The 14739-nt window shown below is 34.3% G+C and overlaps 1 pseudogene; it reads right to left on the bottom strand.

Annotated features, from left to right (window-relative positions):
• Positions 1-2932: 2932 nt before the first annotated feature.
• The window catches only part of LOC102434972, a 35605-nt pseudogene continuing 23798 nt past the window's right edge, over positions 2933-14739 (bottom strand).

Genomic DNA, 14739 nt, shown 5'->3' with positions numbered 1-14739 from the left:
GGCACATCCCCAGTAGGGGGTGTGCAGGAGGCAGCTGATCGATGTTTCTAACTCTCTATCCCTCTCTTTTCCTCTCTGTAAAAAATCAATAAAATATATATTTTAAAAAAAAAACATGCAATGCCTGACTATTTCCCCAGTGCACTAACCCCTTTTCCCTTAGATTGTCAAATAAAAAAAAAATAATAACATCCAACACAGCAATAGCTGTCCAGTGTGAATGAATCAAAATTATACTCCGTATCTTTTTTTGTTGTTGTTAGATTGGCAAAAAATATACGTTTTGGTGTGCTGTAGAATTTTAGTAATTAGTTTATGTGTGCCATGAGATGAAAAAGGTTGAAAACCACTAACTTGGAGAGAAGGCAAAATCCCTCGGCAGTTGCCAGTGTAGCAAAAAGAGCATATCAAAGAACCTGGATGGATTTTTAAGTTTAATAAATGAGAAAAGGAAACAGATTGCACTTCCTACCTGTAAATCCACCCTCCTACCTCCATGTCATGGTGTTGTATAAACCTACTTGACTTTATGTCATTGGGGGAGGTTGTTTGAAATAACAGAAGTGACTTGGAATTGGATATTGTGTATTTTTCCATCTGGTACAATATTGATTCAGAATGGAGATGAAGATGCATTATAGAGAAAAAAAATTTGACATATATCTAGGGACATAACCTTGTCAATTTATAGCCACTTCAAATTAATTGAAATAAAACTAATTCTTGCTATTTACTTTTATCAGGAGAATATAATGGTTATCAAAGTCTTTGGTTGAAATTGGGCCAGCTATGTTTTACAAGAAATCAGTGACTTCTTTCAAAATATTTTATTATTTTCAGGTCTTATATGCTTACTTGAAGAAAATGCAACTTACTGTTGTGATGTTATTTGAATACATGCTCACCTCAGCCCTTTCCATTATATTCCCTTATTCTGAAATGCTCTTCAACAACATTGTATTCCTCTTATATCATTTTGTTCCTTGCTCAAATATCACTCCCTTAGACAGACATTTCTTGGTCAAATTGCTTATATTTTCTTAACATAATTTAATTTAGCTAAGCTTTGATTTCTTTAAGTGTTTATTATTATTTGATATTATCTGCTATGTTTTTTTGTATGCTTACAGACTATCTCCTCACAAGAAAGAAGTCTATGAGGGAAAGACATTGTTTTAATTATCTTTATAAACCCCAGCTCCCAACACTTGGTAGAGTTTCAATAAATATTTGTTGAATGAATGAATCAATGTATTTAAAGATTTACCAATTCCAAAAATTCATTTAAATTGCTTCCAATGGGGAAAATACATAAATTCTCTTTAGATATCTTCCTACATAAAATACTTCTGTATTCATTTAAAATAATGCCTCTGAAAGGAATTTTAAAATATGAAGGCATTAAAATGGCCTCATTTTGAACATATTTTCAAGCAGTATTAAATTGGAGCTTCTAAAGTATATTTTTCTAGATTGCTGAAACAATGAAATATTGTCAAATGTAATAGATTAGCATTATTAATTATACATTTGTAATACTATATTATGCTTCATGACCATAGCAAGATTGCATTTTGTTTAACAGAGGGAGACACTTTTGAGTATAGCTCAGCAGTAGTTATCCTTGGAAAATTAGCATTTGGGTTAAAGGTAAAGTTAGACACCCAGGTTTTCCAACCATGGGATTAGAAAGGAAAAAGGGCTTTTTCTTTTTCTTCTACTTCATATTCCTCTATGTCTTCCTCAGCCCCCTGGACCCCCTTATCTTCTCCTCCACCTTCTCTTATTGTTCTTCTCTTTCCCTCTATTCTCTACCTCCTCTTTTCCTTTTAATCCTTTTGTGAATAAATCCCACTGGGTGGAGTATGGAGCTAGTTTTACCAGAAAAGAGCAATAGAAAACAACACTTACAAATAAGGTTGCTGTTTCAATATATTCATGCTATTATTCTTAGAAAGTGGGGTTTTTTTTTAGAACTTCTACAAATTGAGAGGAGAAATAACAAATGGAATGTAGATATGTGACAGATTGGCAAGACTTGTCCAGACAGGACAGTTGATACTTTAGTTTACTTCAAATGTGTTCAGTTTATAAGAGGACCAATGAAGAAAGTGCTTTAGAATTAACTGTTTTCATGACATATTTTTTTAGCTTATTTATTAATTTCCTAGTCACTTAAATTATATAATTTTAGCGTTTCCTTTTCTCAAGATTTGTGAAAAAGTAATAATGGATTAGTGAAATAAAATAGCTGAGAGAAGCTAGAAACTGGATAATGCTCTTATTAAAAATATGATACATGGCTTTGAATTGATGCCTTTAGTAGACAATACATTTATTTCAGAAAAACACCTTGTGTGTTGCTGAGCATGAGATAATTTTAGCTGTTTCCTATTTTCATGTATTAAGGCACATCTCCAAAAACAGTACAAATATCATAGCAATAATCTTTAAAATATCCTATATAATAGAATGCTAATATGTAAATTGTCCCCTCAGGAGTTCTACCGGGAGACCGGGAATTCGATCATTTGCTATGACATGCGCTGACCACCAGGGGGCGGTGTGGAAACATGGCAGGTGACCAGCGGCATTGGTGGGGTGCTGAGGGAGCGAGGAAAGGAGGAGGCAGGGAGGCCAGGAGGTGGGGAACCTGATTGGCCCTGATCGCCAGCCAGGCCTAGGGACCCTATCCATGCACATATTTCATTTATATATTTATATATATAAATGTCTGGCTATTGCCTGGGACTTTTGCATATAATTTTTTTCACCATTAGCATCCTCTTTAATAAAATGTGGAAAGTTCTGTGACAGGGAAAGGATGATGGGAGTAAATGATGACCATTTAAAACCACAAAAACTCCTTTGTACGTGTCTAGAGCATGGCAGAGAGGAGGGCAGTCAGGGTAGCGACAGGCCGGGGTCAGCCCTATTTGTAGGGGATGTTGTAGTGTTCAGGCTGGCAGAGAAGCAAGACCTTGGGCTCTGAGTCTTCAGAGGAGATGTGTGGGTTGGTGGTGCCCCCTTGCCATGGTCTATGCCTTCCATCTAAATGGAGACACTGAGGGCCTGGGCCAGCATGATCATGTGGGTGTAGTCACTTCCCATGCACATGGGCTCCAGTTCCTAATGGCAGAACTCCGACAGTCGATCCACCCTTGATGATGTTTTTGAAGAATGCACTGTCATGCTGAAGGTAGTCTGAGGTGGGCAGCTGCAGGTGGACCACCAGTTAGTCCCAGGTGCTCTAGGCATCGAAGGAGGCCAGGAGGTTCGTGACTGAAGTCTGCTTCTCCACTTGCTCAATCAGGCCCATGGAAATGTTGTGTAAATTCTTAACTGAATTTGGTGAAGCCAGGGAATACAAGGTCCTCCTTGATCTTGACAGACAGCCTGGAACTGCTGCAATTATGGAGCAATCAGGAAGGTGTCAGAATAAACATATGGGCTGTGCAATTAGTTGGTGTATAGTGAGTTGTTCATAATAGTCTCTTACGATCCTTTGTATTTTTGTGGTATAAAATCATTTATGATTTTATTTATTTGTGTTCTCTCTATTTTTATTTTTGGTGAGTCTAGCCAAAGGTTGGTCAAATTTGTTTCCCTTTTCGGGAACCAGACTTTAATTTCATTGCTCTTTTCTATTTTCTTTTTAGTTTCATTGATCTTTCCTATTTTCTTTTTTAACAATTTCATTCCTTCTACTAACTTTGAGAATTAGTAGTTCTTTTCATAGTTCCTTGAGGTGTAAAGTTAGTTTATTTGAGACTTTTCTGGTTTTTTGGCATTGACATTTATTGCTATGAACTTCGTCTTAGAACTGCATTTGCTGAATCCCATACATTTTTTGTGTATTACATTTCCATTTTTTGTTTGTTTTAAGGCACTTTTAATTTCTTCTTTAACTCATTGGTTGTTCAGTAGCATGTTGTTTAATCTCCACATATTTTTGGAATTTTCCAGTTTCCTTCATAAAATTAATTTCTAGTTTCAAACTAGATGGAAAGGTGCTTGATATGATTTCAGTCCTCTTAAATTTGTTAATTTCTGTTTTGTGGCCTAACATATGATCTATCTCAGAAAATGTTCCATGTGTACTTGAAAAGAATGCATATTCTGTTGCTTTTTGAATGGAATATATATCTGTTAACTTCATCTGATCTAACATGTTGTTTAAGGTCAGTGTTTGCTTATTGATTTCTTCTGGATGATATATCCAGATTTAAGTGGGGTATTTAAGTCCCCTAACTATTATTATATTGCTGTGCCTTTCTCCCTTTATATCTGTCAATATTTCATTTATATATTTAGGTGATCCTTTGTTAGGTTCATAAATATTTACAAATGTTATAATCCTTTTGTTGGATTGACCCCTTGATCATTAAGTAATACTCTTATTTATCTCTAATTACAGTTTTGTTTTAAAGTCTATTTTGTCTGATATATGTATAGCTACTCCAGCTTTCTTTTGGTTTCCATTTTCATGCAATGCATTTTCCTATCTTTTCACTTTTAGTCTGCAGGTGTCCTTAACATCTAAAATTGGGTTTTATAGGCAGTATACAGATGGGTCTTTTTTTTAAAATCAATTCAGTCACTCTATGTCTCTTTAAAAATTTATTTATTCATTTATTTATTTATTTTTTGGTTAGAGAGAGCGAAAGGGAGAGGGAGAGAAACATTAATCAACATTAATCAACTGCCTTCTACTGGGGATTGAGCCTGAAACCCAGGCATGTGCCCTGATGGGGAAGCTAACCAGTGACCTCTTGGTTCATGGGTCAATGCTCAACTACTGAACTACACTGGCTGAGCAACCACTCAATGTCTCTTGATTAGAGAATTTAATTCATTTACATTTAAAGTAATTATTAATAGGTATGCGCTTATTGACATTTTGCTAATTGTTTTCTGGTGGTTTTTGTAATTTCTCTCAGTTTCCTCTCTTATTCTCTTCCTTGTGTTTGATGACTTTTTTAATGGTATGGTAATTTTTCTTTTTCTTTATTTTTGCGTGTATTTACTATAGGTGTTTGCTCTATGCTCACCATAAGGTTTATATATAACAACTTATCTCTATAACAGTTTAAGTTGATAACAAATTAAGTTTTGTCCCATTGTAAAGTGTAACATTATTATTCTCTCCCCCATATTTTATGTTTCTTATATAACATTTACATCTTTTAATTTTGTGCATCACTTAACTAATTCTTGTAATCATAGCTCTTTTTACAACTTTTATCTTTTAACCTTCATATTAATTTTATGTGATTAATTCACTACCTTTACCATATATTACCTTTCCAGCAAGATTAATTTTTTCAAATGTATTCTTGTTATTAATTAGCACCCTTTCTTTGCAGCTTAAAGAAGTTCATTTAATATTTCTTATAAGGCCAGTTTAGTAATGTTGGATTCTTTTAGCTTTTGCTTGTCTGGAAAACTCTTCTGAATGGTAACTTTTCCAGGTAAAATAGTATTGGTTGAAACTGTTTTTCTTTTCCCATTTTGAATACATGATGCCAATCTCTTTTAGCCTAAAAAGTTTCTGCTGAAAAATCTTCCAGTTTTATGGGTGTTCCCTTGTACATAACAAATGTTTCTCTTTCTGCTTTAAATGTTCTCTCCTTGTCTTTAACTTTTGACACTTTAATTATAATGTATTTTAGTGTGGCTCTCTTTGGGTTCATCTTATTTGGAATTTTCTGGGTTTTCTGTATTTGGATTTTGTCCTTTTACTCAAGATAGGGATATTTTTAGCCATTATTACTTCAAATTAAATTTTTGTCCCTTGTTCTCTCTTTTCATGTTCTGGAAGCCCTTTGATGTAAATATTAATTTGTTTGATGTTGTTCCATAAGTCCCTTAAGTTATATTCACTTTTTACTTCTTTCTTTATTTTATGCTCCTCTGATTGTGATTTCCCGTGCCTTGCCTTCAAGTTGACTAATTCTTTATTCTGCTTCATCTAGTCTCTTGTTGAACCCTTTAGTGTATTTTACATTTCAGTTATTGCATTCTTTAGCTCCCTCATTTCTATTTGCTAGTTTCTTATGTTTTCCATCTCTGTTGAACTTCTTACTTTGTTCATCCATTCTCCCCAGTTTGATGAGCATTTTTATGACCATTACTTCAAACTCTTTGTCAAATAAATTTCATTAAGGTTTTCCCCTGAAGTTTATCTTGTTCATTCACTTGGGATATATTCCTTTGTTTCTTCATTTTTGCTTGAATCTCTGTGTTGGTTTCTATACAGTAAGTGAAACAACCACCTCTCCCCAGTCTTGAAGGAGTGTAAGTCATTTAATTCTGCCCTACCCTTGGTTGTCTCTCAACACTTTGTGCTTGCCCAAGCAGCCTAATAAATTTTTAATAGCTCCTTGTAGTTTAGGGTGTGTCAAGACCTGTGAGTGTCCCAAAGGGGAGGATTTCATCACCCAGGTTCAGGCTGACTGCAAACCAGACCCACAGGCAGCATACTTTAAAAGTATGCAAATATATACTGTCCTGTGGGACTACAAGCATAAGCTCCACTGGCCACCAGAGCCAGGTGATCTGTAGGTGTTGGATGGCAGCCATAATAATTGGAGTTCCAGAGAAACACACAAACTCTTTCTGGAAAGTGCTGGTTTGGAACTTTTTAGACACTTGTTTCTGAATTCCTGATTGTTAGCCCAAGGACTCCTGTGATGGTTCAAGAACTAGTTATCAGTGCAGGATAGCCATACAGCAAAACAAACAAACAAACAAACAAACAAACCAACAAACAAAAACATTGCAAAACCAAAGAAGAAAATTGAATAAGAAATTGCTGTTACTCGGAGAAGAGGAGTGGCTACTAGAATCCCATGGTTGGTGAGCAAGGAATACTTGCCTCAAAGGGACCTGGTTCAGGAGATGACTTTTCTTTGGATGGAAGCAGCTTCAGAGAAGATCTTTTATCCTAGCCTTTGAGAAGGAATGAACAGATATAGAAATTAGAGGTCAGATGTCTATGTTGAACAGCTCCAAAACTTGCAGAAGATAAAAGGGAAGTTTGAAATTGCACTAGAAAACACAAAGATTCTGTCATGTGGAAATTTAAAGAGCAGAATAATATATTTTAGGTCAATGGAGCTAAAATGGCAGGAGGATTGGCATTGACATTAACCAAAAAGGACCAGGAATGGTCAGAAAAAATAGATCAGCTCAAAAAAGAAGTAATTTTTTGACAGTTTAAGGGGTTACAGTTCAAAATGGTTACACAGAAAGATCCTAAACTCACCTCTTCTCACAGACACAATGAGACTACAGCTACATATGGTACAATTTATTCTTTAAAAACCCTAAAGGCTGACTGAGTGATGACTGCAGATTAAAAAATGAGAAAAAACACACCTGAAGTGGGTAGGAGAGGTTAGGACACAATTTTGCCATCAACCTCACCCCTTGCTGAAATCCACAATCAGGAGGGAATTGAAAACCCAGAGCTTCTCCCTGAGGAGTAAAGTGTTTGAACACAGCATCGGGCACCTCAAATTTTAAGGCATGGGTTTACATTGGTGTTTTTTTTAAGAAAGAAAATGTAAATTTCATTTAATAAATTCTAGAGGCAAGCACAACCTAGAGTAGTTCTCCGGTTGAGACTAGTTACTGTGATGGTGTGACAAAAGATAAAACATCTCCATGGTAATTTAAACAGCTGTGGGCAGAAGCAGTGATGGAAATAAATAACTTAAACTCAATACAGATGTAAAAACAAATTACCATGTACTGTGATGTATTTAGTGTGATGGACGAGTAATTTGCTTTTATACTTTGCAACAACAATTCTGAACTCTAAAAAAGGCATACTGACCACAACTAAGCAGAATAGAGCTCAAAACTGCAGCCAGAGACTTTGGGGAAATTGATAAAGAAAATAAGTATTTATATCTGAGGAAATAATAATTGATGCCAATGATAATTAAACCATACTGCAGCCATATGATCTTTGAAAATATAAATCTGTTAATGTCACCACTTTGAATAAAACCCTTTATCTCTTCATATTGCTTCCAGATAGAACCAAAAATCTTTATCCTGTTCTTACCCACCTCTTTTCCTGGCTCTTTCTCCTCTTCAGTAACACTGAAAAGTCTTTTATTTGCTGAAAAGGAGCTAGTCTCCTCCAGCGACAATCTCTTCCTGCTGTTTGGAAACAGGAGAAGACCCTGGTTCTCTTGCCCACTTAACTCTTACTCATCCATCAGATTTCAGGTATCACTTCTCCAGGGAAGCCTTCTCTGGCGTCTAGTGCAGTTCAAGTCACCAGTTACAAACTCTCAAGGCAACCTGTACATTTCCTTTGTTGTATGATTATTTGATTGATGTGTTTACCCGTCTTGACTGTAAGCTATATGAGGGCAGGGACTGGATTGGATTTTGGCTAACATTGTACTCAAAGCTCTAGTATTTTACCTCTGACCCCATTCCATCTCTTACCCCTTCACAAATCCTGCCTGTTTTGAATACTGAATTTTGAGATTCCCATAGTACTGTCAGATGATAGCCACATCAGTTCCTCCCCTATACATAAAGCCAGAGATTGGAGATATGCATCAAACTCTGACAAATATTCTGTAACCAAGAAAAGGGAGGTGACACTTGAAAGGAACTTGGTAGCAATGCATGCAAAAGGCTGTACCTTTTCATAAACTGTCTCAGTTCAACTCATCAGAAGATAAGAAAATGAAAGTAGTAGAAGACCCCAAGTCCAAACTAAGAAAACTAGAGCATTTGAAAGCTTATAAGCTGCATTTTGGACTTTGCATGTGACATCACAATGAATTTACTGTATATAGTTGTCTATTTAAAAAATAAACATAAATAGAATAGTGTTAAGATTGGTACACAAAAATAGGAAATATTTCTCCATAATTAATATTCATTTTTTCTTGGTTTAGTAATAAGGACACCATTTGAAAGCAAAATGACACCATGATAGCCTCATTGAGCTTTCATTGGGGGAAAATAAAGTCTTATGGTTTAATTATCATTGGCATCAATTATTAGTCCCTCAGATGTAAATATTTTATCAATTTCCTCAAAGTCCCTGATAAAACAGAGATGAGAGATGATTACAATGCTTCATATCTCCAAGTATGGGAAACTTATGTAATGAGAATTTTTTTTATAGCTTACCAGACTGAAGGTAATCTAATTCAAATTTCTCATTAACAGGTTAGAAAATAATACTTGTATTTTGAATGCACAATATCAAGAATATAGATGATTTGTTTCATTTAGGTTGCCTGTTTGTATATACATATACACACATGGATATGTGAGATGGTACATAACTTACTAATTTATCAAAGATGCCTATACAGCCACCACCATTTTAAGAACCAGACATGACCTTATCTAAACAGGGTCTTACAACTAAGAAAATTAATTAAAAGAGAGGAAAGTTAAAGAGAATAATTGGAAATACAGACAACGTGGGAGTTCTGTGTAGTATGTTATTCATATTCTCCTAAAGAAATTTATCGTATTGTCTATGAAATCTGAGATTTAGTCAGGATATGCTAATGTTGTTATATTTGGATATTGATATAGTATATTTTATTATGATGAAACAAGAAACAGTTATATAAACTGAGAAAACAAGGAGTAAGTACAATTGTGTACTGACATCCAGGTGGGAATAGAAAAATGCTCTGGGTTTAGAAATAGCTACAGAGAGAATACAAATGATCTTGGATGTGTGATGTAGTTTGCTGACTACCAATTTATGACGAAAACCACAGCTGTACTAAAATTGACTACAGCGATACAATACATTGTACATAAAAAACGTTTTAAATCTCAGAAAAGAGTCATTGGATAATTTCAGTAAATAGTCTAGAGCTAAATTTGAAATTCCTACAAAATTATGACTGCAAAATATGTAAAAACTTAACAGAAAATTTTATTTGTTTATATTAAAATTTTTTCTTAAAGCCAATAAATATCCAAATATTAATTAAGGTAAGATAATGAAATACCTCCTGTTTTATATACAAATATATCCTAAAAATAAGGCTGAAAATGTTCACTTTGGTTGCTATGACATTTTTGGCTATTTATGGTGTAGCTATTATAAGTCTTCAGACATGTTTTTGTTGACACTTGTCAATATTTTTATATGTAAATATTTATAAATTTTTAAAAATAAGGTCTAATACTGGTTTAGGAGTAGGAAGAAGTGAGAGTAGTGTAAATTATAGCTCTAACGAGATCTCAAACATAAAATTATGGCATCAATATAAACAAATTATATTATAACTAGAGTCCTGGTGCATGAAATTTGTGCACTGGAGCTGGGTGGGAGGGTGGGGTCCCTCAGCCCAGCCTGTGCCCTCTTGCAGTCTGGGACCCCTTGGGGGATGTCTGGCAGTCGGACATCCCTCTCACAGTCCGGGATCCCTCTCACAGTCTGGGTCCCCTCACTCCTTACTGCCTGCCTGCTTGCTGCTCCTTACTACTTGGCTCGCTGCTCCTTAGCACTGCCACAGAGGTGGGAGAGGCTCCTCCACTGCCACTGCGCTCGCCAGCCGTGAGCCTGGCTTCTGGCTGAGCGGCGCTCCTCCTGTGGGAGTGCACTTATCACCAGGGGGCAGCTCCTGCATTGAGCATTTGCCCCCTGGTGGTCAGCGCCCATCATAGTGACCGGTTGTTCTGCTGTTCAGTCAATTTGCACATTAGGGTTTTATTATATAGGATATTTACTAAGAATTTATTTGCCAATCCAAGTAAGATTGAGATGTTACGTAAAAAAAAAAAAGGTAATCAATGTAATTAGACTTTATTTGGTGGAAACCTGGTATAAACTTGATTACAACTTGGATTAAAATAAGCATATTTTGAACTATTCTTTATGGGATTTGCATATAACTGAAGGGACAAGCTGCTATATTACATTATTATACAGTAGCCCAGAGTATGGGATCCAGATTCAGAATGCTTATTTGGGGCAAATAACTTGTCTTCTCTATGCTTCATTATTAAATTTACAGGATGGCAATGGAAATTAGATGACAATATATTTAAACATACTAGAACTAACCAGGCACATAGTACATTGCTCTGAAGTATTATCTGTCCTGCTACTACTGTTACCACTATTAATATTTATAATCTTTATAATATGTTAGGAATTGTGTAGAAGATGTAGATGTCTGAAGAAAGTTATAATATTCAGAGATGAAAAAAATAGAATCCATCGCTATAATTTTGAGACCTTAGTACTTGATGTTGATTCTTCATAAATAAATAAATAAATAAAATTAGTGGTTTGTTGTGAACAGCTAGAAACGAAAGTGATCATCAGGAGGCAATATAAATTTATTTTGAACATCATGTCAATCTAAATAAATTCCTTGTTTCAGAAATATTAGACTGATAATCTCCCTCCCCCCAAATATCATTAGGTACAGTGGATTCTGAGCTTTAATAATTAGATAAGCTCTTTCATCTTGTGACAAGATAGGAAAAAAGACAGATGCTTGAAGAATTAATTAGAAAAATAATCAATCTTATAACTTTAGCCAAAGGTCCAGATTAATGAATTAATGTAAACATAAATAAATATAACAGTTTGTTTCAGGGTCTAGCTTTGGCTGCCCCCCTGTGGAATGCATGTTATCAATTAATGTATTGAATAATTATAATAATAACAATAATAATGAATAACAATAACAACTTTAGAAGACTTTATTTCTATACTGTCAACCTCTTCCTTTTCTGTCTGACAAAAGTCCAATTTTCTTTAGCTATTAACTGTCTTTATAGCAGTCATGTGCCTTCAGGGAAAGACATCATCCTCAACCCCAGAATCATGACTGATTTATCAATCACTGTGTCCCTATACCATTTTGCCAATGATTGGTTTGGAAATGGGAATGAGAGAACATTTTGACCTATAATGAAAGTTGGCTGGGAAAGTTTCTGAGAGGCAAAGGATAATGTTATTTAAGGCCTTTGGACCTCACCATAAAGAAAAAATGGCTGACAATGCTGTCATATGGAGACCATGTAGGTAAAATGCCAACATGCCGAGGGATAGCATGGGAGGAAGAAAAGAAAGACCCCAATAATTGATAATGTCCTTGAGCCACTGAATAATCTAACCTTTGGACATATTTGTGAAGTAAAGCTTACCTACTGTGACAGCTGAAACAGGGTTCACCTTGTCTGTATCTTGCAACATAAAGCATATGAATGAGTGAATCATGTGTTCCAGGTACTGTGCTCCATGTCTTAAGCCCGCAATCCCAATTATTCATCTCAATAGCACCATGTACCTACATTTTACAGAGAAGTATATTGAGGCTCAGAGAGGTGATCTGCATCAATTTTACTGCAGTAAACTGCAGAGTTGAGATATATTCTTAGGTATAATTGACTTTCGCTGTCTAGTCTTTCCAGTTAAGATATGAAAGAATAATTGTAAAATTTTTTGAAGGATAGGAAATGCATTGAATGGCAGATTCAGATCCCAAGAACTTTGAAAACTAGGCTGTGTTGAAGCAGCTTTTGCCCCAAGGGCATTTTGCTGAACTAGGCAATCTTGAGTTTGAGATCTGATGACTATGTGAGGAACTATGTGTGAAGTCAAAGTTTAGGATTTAATAAAAAAGAGGGAGGTTAATGCAGGGATTCTGTCACCCCAAAGGACTACAACTTCAAGGTAACTGTGAACTAGAAAGAAGTTAAACTTTTATCTACCCAATCTCTCATTCCCAGGATCTTACAAGGAAACTTTCTCTGCAATTTAGCAAAGCAAGAGAAAAGAAATAAACTCCTTTAGAAAATATTGCCATATGTGGGGATTTTGAATTGAGTCTTTATTGCTTGGAGAATAAAAACAACAACAACAAAATAATTCTCCAACCACAAATAGTTTACCATGCAACTAATAGTCAAAAGAAAAGAGATGCAATTCTATTGCTATCAGACAAAATTGACTTTAGTGTATAAAAGAATTGCTAGAGATAGAGCCAGTCACTTCGTAGAGATAAAATTCAATTCTCAAGGAAGATACAGAAATTATATATGGATATCTAACAGCATAGCCTCAAAATAAACAAAAGGGTAATTTTTAAAACTACCACAGTAAATAAATCTCTAGTCACAATGGTAGATTTTAGCAGACATCTCACATTAATTGATAGAACAAAGAGACCAAAGAATGAGTTTGATATGGACAATTCCATGAGCATTCTTGACCTACTAGTAGACTCCCAAATTTAAGAATACATATACTTTTAAAGCATAAATAGAATTTTAAAAAATTGACTATGTTCTATAAAGAAAGTTTCAAAAAACTTAAAAGGACTGAAATGATGCACATGTTCTCTTACCAAAGTGCATTTAACTATAGAAAGCACAAAAAATTTAACAATAAAATATTTATAGGATAGGAAATTAGGAAACACAGTTATAAATGGTAATTATGATTAGAAATTAGAGAAAATTAGAGGACATTTAACTTAATAATGATAATATTAAATAGAATATCTAAGTGAATATAGCTAACTCAATAATTAGAAATTTGTAACCTTATATGTTGTTCATTTTAGAAAATAAGGCTAAAAATTAATATCAATCATGTTGTTGTAAAAGTTAGAAAAGTACAGAAAAATAAACTCAAAATTATATGAGAAATAATATAATAAAAAGAGCATAGATTAATGATCCAGAAAGCAAATACACAAGAAAAAGCAATAACAGAGATAAAAGTTGGTTGATTTGATGGTAAAGATCAATAGAATTGACTAACTCCTGGCAAGCTTAATCACAAAAAAGGAGGAAAGGCATACATAATCTCTATAAAGAATGAAAAAGGGAACATAAGTATAGGTGATGCAGACAGAAAATGGATAGATGGTATTATGATTAATTTATGTCAATAAATTTGAAAGTATGGAAAAATTCCTAGAGAAAATATAACTTTCCCAAAGTGAGTCAAGGTAAAACAGAAAATAGGAATTGTTCTATATAAATAAAATGAAACGAATAACCAAAAGATCTCTTAACAAAAAAACCTCAGATCCATATTACTTTACTAGTGACTTTTCCCAAGTAGTCAACAAGAAGTAATTCTTATGCAGACTTTTCCAGGGGCTACATTAGGAGGAAATGTTCTAATTTACTTGATAAGCTCATGAAGTTTTATAATCAAAATACCAGTTTTTCATGAAAAATTGGAACCTGGGTGTCCAATAATACTAATTCAATTCACATTATACATACAAATGATGCAAGTTAATTAAAAAATTAGCAAAATTTATGGGTACAAAATTAATACCCAACAATAAATTAATATACAATGCTATACCAGCCACAAACAAAAGATATAATTTTAGAATATAACATCCACAAAAGCAATAAAAATAGCAAGTACTTAGGAACAAGTTCAACAAAAGAACACAAGATCTCTGCATAAAATTATGGCATTTTTGAAGGTTATTAATTATGTAAATAAACAGATATATTATGATCAGAGATGAAAAAACTTAAGAGTATAAAGATGTCAGTTTTTTCCAAATTGATCCATAGATTTGATGCAATTCTCACTAAGGTCACTGTAGATTTGTTATTACTGCTGTTGTTGAATTTGAGGAGTTGATTCCAAAATTTTTATGGCAATGCAAAGAATAAAGACTTTCTTAAAGGAAAAGAACATGATTGTTGGTGAATGTGCTCTAATAGATATTATAGCTCCTAATAAAG

The sequence above is a fragment of the Myotis lucifugus genome, unplaced genomic scaffold, assembly GCF_000147115.1.
Source record: "Myotis lucifugus unplaced genomic scaffold, Myoluc2.0 scaffold_9, whole genome shotgun sequence".
Lineage (NCBI taxonomy): Eukaryota > Metazoa > Chordata > Mammalia > Chiroptera > Vespertilionidae > Myotis > Myotis lucifugus.
The sequence above is the reverse complement of the archived record's forward strand: the minus strand, read 5'-3'. Positions and strand labels throughout refer to the sequence as shown.